Below are 10,774 nucleotides of genomic sequence, written 5' to 3' on the forward strand. Positions count from 1 at the left end.
ATCTTGGAAATTAATATTCAGGTGCTTCTTTTAATGTTGGTGGTTTATCCCATTTCATGAAAGACACTGAAAGTGGATGGTATGGAGAGTACTGGTTTTATTTACTAAAAGTTTACATCGTGTGTCTGTGTGCCTTTGTGTGTGTGTGTGTGTAGCATGCCAGGGTACACAGTGTCTTGGTCAAAGGACGTCTTTCAGGAGTCAGTGCTCTGCTTCCACCATGTGGGTTCCAGGAGTCAAATGCCGTTCACCAGGCTTGGCAGGCAAGCACTGTTACTCGCTGAGCCATCTTGCTGGCCAAGATATATCTTTGTTTAAATTTTTCTTAAATTTTATGTTTATAAATGTTTTTGTTGGAAGTATGTATGTGCACCACATGTATGCCTGCAGTCTGAGGAGGTCAGAAGAGGGTTTCAGAACCCTTGGAGCCAGAGTTAGGGATGGTTGTCAGCCACCATGTGGGTGCTGGAAATCAACCCAGGTTATCTGGAAGAGCAAATGTTCTTAACCAATGAGCCATCTCTTCAGCTGATATATAAGTAGCAAAAGTCCATTGTGAAATACTGAGTCACTGAGTCAAACTGGTCCAGAATGGAGTACTATCTAGGAGGTAGACAAGGCACCCCCCAAAAAAAAGATTGAATTCTGAAAATAGCAATGAAGTTGTGGTTTGTTTTGGTCAATACTTACTGAGGATACTGTCGGTGAGGGGAAGTTAGACTTAGGCTAGCCCTGCACTTCCAGAAGACTTCTAGTCCAGGTATCACTTGGAGGCGAGGCAGATCCCTTCCATCTGGAATCTGTCTTCCCTGGGAAATCCTGCCGTAGAGGTGGGTGTGAATCAACAGCCCTTGACTGGCAGGCACAAGGCTCCAAGCTGAGAAAATTCTAGTATAGTCTGTAATGTGTGAATGAACAGCCAAAGTAGACCAAGGTGTGGTGGGGCATACCTGAAACCCCTTCAAATGGAAGCCAGAAAAGCTTAAGTTTGAGATCAGCCTGGGTTCTGCAGGAAAATCCTGTTTCAAACAAGCAAACATCAAGAACCAACTTTGTCAGTGACTCCAGGGGATTCTTTCTACCACCTCTTCCTCCGCAACATCTGTTCTCCATTCTGAGTCCTTTCTACAGGTCCTTCTCAGCCCTGAAACACTTCCCCAGCTTGAGATAACACAGTTGGAGGATTTGCTTCCAAATCCCACAAGCTACACTGCTACATCATCCTTCTTCTTCAGCTCTTGCTTTTAGGAGCCACACTTTGGCTCCCATGCTTGTCATGTTAGTAACTCTGCATGCCCATGTTTGTTCAGTAGTATATTTTAAGATTCATTTATTTCTATCGTGTATGTATATGGGTGTTTTTATCTGCATGCAACATCTGCACATCAGAGGAAAACATATCCCATGGAACTGGAACTACAGTTATGGATGGTTGTGGCTGATGCCAGGTAAGTACAGAGCAAGTTCCAGTACAGGCTCCAAAGCTACAGAGAAACCCTCTCTCAAAAATAAATAACCAAGGCCGGGCGGTGGTGGCACATGCCTTTAATCCCAGCACTTGGGAGGCAGAGGCAGGTGGATCTCTGTGAGTTCGAGACCAGCCTGGTCTACAAGAGCTAGTTCCAGGACAGGCACCAAAGCTACAGAGAAACCCTGTCTCGAAAAACCAAAAAAAAAAAAAAAAAAAAAAAAAAAAACCAAAAAAAAAACCAAATAAACAAGCAGACAGACAGATAGATAAAGACATTTTAAAACATTTCTATTATTTTATAGCTGGGCCAAGTGGCACATGCCTTTAATCCCAGCACTTCAGAGGCAGAAGTAGATGGATCTCTGTTGAGTTTGGTCTACAGAGTGTGTTTCTAAGAACTCTAGGTATAGACAGTTGTGAGCCATCATGTAGGTGCTAGGAATTGAACTTGGGGCCTCTGAAAGAGTAGCCAGTGTTCTTAACCACTGAGCCATCTCTCCAGCCTATATATTTGATACTTTGAAACAGTCTTTTTTCCAAACTCAAGGCATTGTCAGGACTCCAAAATGTAAACATACATTCACACAGTACCAGCCAGTTTCACTGGCTGAAAAAGCAAGCCAGTTTAACACCACTGGTCACTGAACTCAGTACATTTATTATTATCATTATCGGTATTACTATTGGGCTTTTTGCGGCGGGGTTTCTCTGTGTATCCCGCCCCCCCCCTTATGTGTTTGTGTGTGTGTAGGAGGATACATGTGCACAGCACACATTTAGTCAGAGAACAATTTATGAAGGTCTGTTCTCTCCATCCACAATGTGTTCTAAGAATTGAAATCAGGTCACTATGGTTGAGAAGACCCACCTTACTGGCTCCAGACCTCTTCTTTGTTTCTTTTTTCGAAACAGGGTTTCTCTGTGTAGCCCTGGCTGTTCTGAAACTCGACCAGGCTGGCTTTGAACTCACAGAGATTCACCTGCCTCTGCCACTGGAGTGCTGGGATTAAATGCTTGCACCATGACCGCCCAGCTTCCACACCTCTTTAGAGAGAGAATCTCACCTTGAGGTCCAGACCGACCTTGAATTTACTTTCCCAACCTCTAAGGAAGAGGTCAGGACCAGCCGGCACCTGGTTTTTTTTTTTTTTTTTTTTTCTTGGTTTTTCGAGACAGGCTTTCTCTGTGGTTTTGGAGCCTGTCCTGGAACTAGCTCTGTAGACCAGGCTGGTCTCGAACTCACAGAGATCCGCCTGCCTCTGCCTCCCGAGTGCTGGGGTTAAAGGCGTGTGCCACCACCACCCGGCCCCAGGCCTGGTTTTGAAACACCATTCCTCCTGTGCTGTGTGTGTACACACAGAAAGATTCCCAGGACAAACAGACTCTAAAAGTGTATCTGGGGCTGGGGAGGCGGCTCACAGGGTAAGAGTACTTCCTGTGCAACCTTGAGGACTTCCGTTGGAATTCCAGTGCCAGTGCCAAAAGCTTGAAGTGGCATCGAGCACGCATTTATCCTCACTGCTGTGTGGGAGGAACCAGGAGTGGGGGTGGGGCTGGCAGGCCGTGAGCCGAGCTCCAGGTTCAGAGAAAGACCGTCTCAAGGAAATAAGGTCTCAGTGTAATCGAGCAGAACACCTGGTATATTCCTCGCCTATGCATACATGTGTATATGTGCGTATACCAGTATAGACACACACACACAAACACACACCCTAAAGCCTATCTTACACCTGCTTTATTCTCTGCCTCCTCAGGTGTGCCCACGTGCATACACATGTACACGTGCGTGTACCAGTCAGTATAGACACCACACACACACACCCTAAAGCCTATCTTACACCTGCTTTATTCTCTACACAGGATCTTGGGCTGTGTTAGACACACCTCAATTTCTGGATAAATAACTTCTGCTGTATAGAATTCGTCCTACTTCACAATTACCTGAAATTTCTCTTATGTCTCGTAAACTGCTCAACTGTAAATGAACTCTGCCTTGTAAAATTGCCCCTGGGTTCTCACGCATCTCTGGTCTTCTGATACCACAGCTTAGAATGTGCTCTCTCCGGGTCTGTGGCTAGTGTGAGAACAAGGAGGAACGATCTGTTTGGATATATAAACTAGTAAAGGTAGTTGGCCACTGTGGCCCTCACCTGTAATCCCAAATCCCAAACATCTGTTCCCGGAAACCCAAACTAACAGGCAGGTATGTTGCCTGCTTATCAATCCAGCACAACCCAGGTCCAGGGAGGACCGTTCTGAACCTCAGACAGAGTTGGTTATATACTGAGTTGGAGGCTAGCCTGGTTTAGGTGAAGCCCCACTTCAAAAAAACAAAAACAGCCGGGCGGTGGTGGCGCACGCCTTTAATCCCAGCCCTTGGGAGGCAGAGGCAGGCGGATCTCTGTGAGTTCAAGATCAGCCTGGTCTACAAGAGCTAGTTCCGGGACAGGCTCCAAAACCACAGAGAAACCCTGTCTCAAAAAACCAAAAAAAAAAAAAAACAAAAAAAAAACCAAAAACAAAAACAAACACAAAAACAACCACCACCAGAAGCTCTGATAACAGTGTTTCCTCATAAAACCCTTGAAACTTGGCTTATTTGAGGCTCTGTCATAGGTCTCACCAACGCCCTGTGACAAACCAACATCTCCTTATTTTGGCAGCATTTTCTTTCCCTTCTGCATTCCCTTAGGTCCGTCACCCACAGAGAAATGCCCGGCTGTTCCCTCACTTCTTTAAAGTTCCTGTTAACACATGGCCTTGTCAGGGAGGGTTCTCCTCACCCCACCCAAGGAAAATGGTGGCTTCCTCCTTGCTCTGTACTTCCCCTTTTCCTTCGTTCTGCTTTACTTTTTTTTGCTTTTTGTTGTTGTTATTTAATTTATTTGTATTTTATGTACATTGGTGTTTGCCTACATGTATGTCTTGTGGGAGGGTGTCGGATACCCTGGAACAGGAGTTATAGACAGCTGTGAGCCACCATGTGGGTGCTAGGAATTGAACCCAGGTCCTCTCTAGGTAACTCTGGCTGTCCTGGAATTTGCTGTATAGACCAGGCTGGCCTTTGATTCACAGAGCTCTGCCTGCCCCTGCCTCTCCCATGTACCCTTTTTCCTGACCCGGGCTATTTTTGTTTTGTTTTGTTTTTTTGAGACAAGGTTTCTCTGTGGCTTTGGAGCCTGTCCTGGAACTAGCTCTGTGGACCAGGCTGGCCTCGAACTCACAGGGATCCGCCTGCCTCTGCCTCTGCTGCCTCTGGAGTGCTGGGATTAAAGGCATGTGCCACCACTACCCGGCTTAGGCTATTTTTGAGTAGGGCAGGATGGTGCATTTCTTTAATACCAGCTTGGAGACAGGGATGAGTGGATTTGGCTTTGGGGTTTTTGTTTTTTGTGACTCCAATACTTTTAAAAGAGAAAGAAATACTATTGTGAATTTTTATTTTGTATTTTTTTTATATTTTTTTGAGACAGGGTTTCTCTGTAGCTTTGAAGCCTCTCCTGGAACTTACTCTGTAGACCAGGCTGGCCTTGAATTCAGAGATCTGTCTGTCCCTGCCTCCAGAGTGCTGGGATTAAAGGTGTGCCTCACCACTGTCCTGCTATTATTAGTTTTTTTACTTCCCCAAATGAAGTTTCTCTTCCCTCCTCTCCTCCCAGTCTCTACCCCACATTCACTTCTCAGCTTCTCTTCAGAGAAGAACAGGACTTCCAGGGACACACATCAGCCAAACATGGCATGGCAGGTTGTAGGACGACCAGGCCCATCCCTTGTATTGAGGCTGCACTAAGCAACCCAGTATGAGGAAAGGGGTCCCCAAAGCAGGGAAAAGAGTCAGAGACAGCTGCCACAAGAACCTCCACAGTAGCTTTCTAATGGTTGACCCAGTTATGCCAGCACCACTTGTTAAATATGCTTTCTTTTTTCCATTTGATATTTTTTGCTTCTTTAGCAAAGATCAGGTGTTCGAAGGTGTGTGGATTAATATCAAGGTCTTCTATTCAGTTCCATTGGTCCTCCTGTCTGTTCTTATGCCAGTACCAGGCTGTTTTCAGTACTGTGGCTCTGTAGTAGAGTTTGAAGTCAGGGATTGTGATGCCTCCAGAAGTTCCTTTATTGTACAAGATTGTTTTGGCTATCCTGGGTGTTTGGCTTTTCCAAATGAAGTTGAGTACCGTTTTTTCAAGGTCTTTCAAGAATTTTGCTGGGATTTTGATGGGCATTGTGTTGAACTTGTAGATGCTTTCAGTAAGATTGCAAAAAATATCAAATGGAAAAAAGAAAGCATATTTAACAAGTGGTGCTGGCATAACTGGATATCAACATGTAGAAGAATGAAAATAGACCCATATCTATCACCATGCACAAAACTCAAGCCCAAATGGATCAAAGACTTCAACATAAAGCCAGCCTTATAGAAGAGAAAGTGGGAAGTACACTTGAACGCATTGACACAGGGAACCACTTCCTAAATAGAACCCCAGCAGCACAGACACTGAGAGAAACAATTAATAAATGGGACCTCCTGAAACTGAAAAGCTTCTGTAAAGCAAAGGACACGGTCAACAAGACAAAACGACAGCCTACAGAATGGGAAAAGATCTTCACTAACCCCACATCAGACAGAGGTCTGATCTCCAAAATATACGAAGAACTCAAGAAATTGGACACCAAAAGATCACATAATCCAATAAAAAAATGGAGTACAGACCTAAACAGAGAACTCTCAACAGAGGAATCTAAAATGGCTGAAAGACACTTAAGGAAATGTTTAACATCCTTAGTCATCAGAGAAATGCAAATCAAAACAACTCTGAAATTCCATCTTACACCTGTGAGAATGGCCAAGATAAAAAAATACTGATGACAACTTATGCTGAAGAGGTTGTGGGGAAAGGGGAACACTCCTGCATTGCTGGTGGGAATGCAAGCTGGTACAACCCCTTTGGAAGTCAGTGTGGCGATTTCTCAGAAAATTAGGAAACAACCTTCCTCAAGACCCAATTATACTACTTTTGGGTATATATCCAAAGGATGCTCAATCATACCACAAGGACATGTGCTCAGCTATGTTCATAGCAGCTTTGTGTGTCATAGCCAGAACCTGGAAACAACCTAAATGCCCCTCGATCGAAGAATGGATAAGAAAAATGTGGTGCATTTACACAATGGAGTAGTACACAGCAGAAAAAAATAGCGACAGCTTGGATTTTGCAAGAAAATGGATGGAGCTAGAAAACATTATTTTGAGTGAGGTAACCCAGACACAGAAAGACAATTATCACATGTGCTCACTCATAGGTGGTTTTTAAACATAAAGCAAAGAAAACCAGCCCACAAACCACAATCCCAGAGAACTTAGACAACAATGAGGACCCTCAGAGAGACTTACATAGCTCTAATCTACATGGGAAGTAGAATGTATAAAAAGACAAGATCTGAGTAAATTGGGGCATGGGGACCTCGAGGAAGGAATGAAGTGGGGAGGGGTGAGGCAGGGAGGGAAGCAGAGAAAAATGTAGAACTCAATAAATATCAATAAAAAAAAAAATATATATATATATAAAAAAGCCGGGCGGTGGTGGCACACGCCTTTAATCCCAGCTCTCGGGAGGCAGAGGCAGGCGGATCTCTGTGAGTTCGAGGCCAGCCTGGTCTACAAGATCTAGTTCCGGGACGGGCACCAAAGCTACAGAGAAACCCTGTCTCGAAAAACCAAAAAAATAAATAAATAAATAAATAAAAATAAAAAAAGAAAGATTAAAAGATATAGAAAGAGCAATGGAAAAAAATGATTGACTCGTCTTTGTACCCACAACCAAGGTGTTTCTTCTCTCTTTTCTTCTTTCCTTACTTTCTTTTTTGTTTTTTGTTCTTTTCAGACAGAGTTTCTTTGTGTTGTCCTGGCTGCCCTGCAACTCAAACTGAGGTTGTTTTAAGGTTTATTTTATTATTATTTTTTGGTTTTTCGAGACAGGGTTTCTCTGTAGCTTTGGAGCCTGTCCTGGAACTCCCTTTGTAGACCAGGCTGGCCTCGAACTCACAGAGATCCGCCTGCTTCTGCCTCCCAAGGGCTGGGATTAAAGGCGTGCGCCACCACCGCCCAGCTATTTTATTATTTTTATTTTTTGTTTTGTTCTCCTTCCCCCTGCCAAGACAGGGTTTTTCTGTATAGTCCTGGCTGTTCAGGAATTTGCTCTGTAGACCAAGTTGGCCTCAAACTCTTTGAGATCTGCTTGTCTCTGCCTCCCAAGTGATGGGACTAATGGCATGTGCCACCACCGCCTGGCTAATATATTTTATTTTTATTTATTTTTTTTTAAGTTTTTCGAGACAGGGTTTCTCTGTGGTTTTGGAGCCTGTCCTGGAACTAGCTCTTGTAGACCAGGCTGGTCTCGAACTCACAGAGATCCACCTGCCTCTGCCTCCCAAGTGCTGGGATTAAAGGCGTGTGCCACCACCGCCCGGCCTAATATATTTTATTTTTAATACTGTGTGTGTGTGTGTGTACCACATTGTGTGTGGTTGCTGTGGAGACCAGAATCTCTCCAATCCCTGACGTTTTAGAGAGCATGTCCTGTAGGCAAGGCTGGCCTTAAGGTTCTGATCTCCCTGCCTCCACCCCCTAAGTACTGGTATTATAGGCATGGCTCACTGTGCAGGTTAGATTTCTGTGTCTACAAGTTTGTCTACAGGACCACTGAATTTGCTGCCTTTTTTTTTTTTTTGACTAGATTTAATGTAATGATTTTCCTTATTCCTAATCTCTTTTTCCCACAACACACTGGGACCCTTCATTAGCCTATCAAAATTTGTAGCCAAAGAGGAAAGTCCTTGGCTGGGCGGTGGTGGTGCAGGCCTTTAATCCCAGCACTCGGGAGGCAGAAGTAGGTAGATCTCTGTGAGTTCGAGGCCAGCCTGATCTACAGAGCTAGTTCCATTACATAAATTAAATAAATAAATAAAATAAATTTGCCAGGTGTGGTGGCATTATCACCATATCCTTAATCCCAGCACTCCTGAAGTAGAGACAGAGAGAGTTCTAGAACAGCCAAGAGGACACAAAGAACCCGTCTTGAAAAAAACCAAAAACCAAAACAAAAAAAAAGAATGAAGCCCTTATGCCTTTTCTACTTAATTCTCCAGTCTCATCTGGCACTTCCTTCTCTCTCGTTATTTGCCAGTCATGGGAACCTATCAGTCCTTACCAGTGCCAGCCTCTTCCTCGTCTAGGGTCTTGGCACACATTGTCCCTGTGCTAGCTGTGCTAGCTTCCTTCCTTGTCTGGTCCTTCAGGTCTGGGCTAAAGCTCGGTCCCCAGTGAGAGTCCCATGCTCTTCTGAGGAGGTCATTTGCCTGCACTTCCTCACTGTACTTTGCTCAGCTATAACTGAGTCCCTTTGAATAACTATTTGCACGGTCTCAATTTCCTTAACTAGTCTATAAACTCCAAGGGAAAGTGAACCGGGAGCCTTTCTCTAGTACACTGCCTAGCCCCCCAGACGCTGTGAAAAAGCTCCATGGAAGAGCTGACACTAGAACCTAAAGCACGTAGAGTTCCTATCTCCAAGCCCTGCAAGACTGTAGCCCACTACAGACTTCCCTGTGATTGGATGCGTGTCAGTTTGGAATGTTCTGTTTATTCAGGAGCCTGTGAAAGCCTGTCTGGTAAACTAACCCAAGGTTGGCATTACGTTACCCCTCCCACAAGGAGATTTTAGCATTTACCTGGGGACTCTGGCAGAAAAGGTGATCTCACAGGAGCTAATCAAAACTTCCGGTACCATGAAGACACTGTTAGAAGCCCCTCCCCATCTCTTAATGAGATCTCATGGAAGGAACCTACAGGGGATCAGACATTTTCTAATGCTTGCAGTTTTTCTTTACCTTTAGTTTTGTGACAGAGTTGCTGGGCAGGTGGTATTAGTCTCTGTCTTAAAGGAGGGAGGCTGAGACAGGTGTACTAACTTCACAGCATCGTACATAGGCCAGGGAGACCAATATTTAGACTCTCTTGCTCTCAGGATATGACTCCTGCTTTAATTTCTTTTACAAAACCATGCTGCCTCCAAGTGTGGGCAACTGCTCATGCAGTTTATATATAAACCTGGGCCGTGGGGTTAACTGGCTGATTTTCTTTAATAAAATGCCTCACTAAGCTTCTCTCGTTCCCTTCCTGAGATTTGCCATTTTACTAAAAGTCCTTCACCTTTGGTGCCTGATCTTAGTTTATTTGATGTTTTTCTTCCTGTCTTTCTTTTACATACCAATCCCAGTTCATTCATGTTTTTCGAGACAGGGTTTCTCTGCGTAGCAGTCCTAGCTGTCTTGGAACACACTTTGTAGACCAGGCTGGGCCTCGAACTCGGAGATCTGCCTGCCTCTGCCTCTCAAGTGCTGATATTAAAGGCTGCGCCACCACGGCCCGGCCTTGGTATCTGATCTTATTCACTTTAAGCCTAATGTGAGTATAGGGGGAAAAGAAATGCTCTGTACTTTGAGCAGTTTTATGAAGTAGAATCCAAGATTCTTTGGGGTTTTTTGGTTCCTCTATGTAACAGCCTGCCTGTCCTGAAACTTGCTTTGAACAGAGATCTGCCTGCCTCTGCCCCCAGAGTGCTGGGACTAAAGGCACGGGCCACCTTGCTGTCAGGATTCTTTGATTTTACTCACGAGGCCATCAAAGCCTGTCTATCTAGCAAGCATTTAGTATTTTTTTTTTTTTTTTTTTTCGAGACAGGGTTTCTCTATGATTTTGGAGCCTGTCCTGGAACTAGCTCTGTAGACCAGGCTGGTCTCGAACTCACAGAGATCTGCCTGCCTCTGCCTCCCGAGTGCTGGGATTAAAGGCGTGCGCCACCATCGCCCGGCGCAAGCATTTAGTATTAAGTTGATAATACTGCAGGGCGGTGGTTTCACATGCTTTTAATCCCAGCACTCTGTTGGCAGAGGCAGGAGGATCTCTGTGAATTCGAGGCCAGCCTGGTCTTCAAGAGCTAGTTCCAGGACAGGCTCCAAAACTACAGAGAAACTCTGTCTCAAAAAACCAAAAAACCCGTGCTGGAGAGATGGCTCAGTGGTTAAGAGCATTGCCTGCTCTTCCAAAGGTCCTGAGTTCAATTCCTGGCAAACACATGGTGGCTCACAACCATCTGTAATAAGGTCTGGTGTCCTCTTCTGGCCTGCAGACATACAGACAGAATATTGTATACATAATAAATAAATAAATAAATAAATAAATAAATAAATATTTAAAAACAACCCAACCCCCCCAAAACTGTATTGCTCATAGGTTTAATTTTT

Source organism: Chionomys nivalis, chromosome 11, assembly GCF_950005125.1.
Source record: "Chionomys nivalis chromosome 11, mChiNiv1.1, whole genome shotgun sequence".
Classification (NCBI taxonomy): domain Eukaryota; kingdom Metazoa; phylum Chordata; class Mammalia; order Rodentia; family Cricetidae; genus Chionomys; species Chionomys nivalis.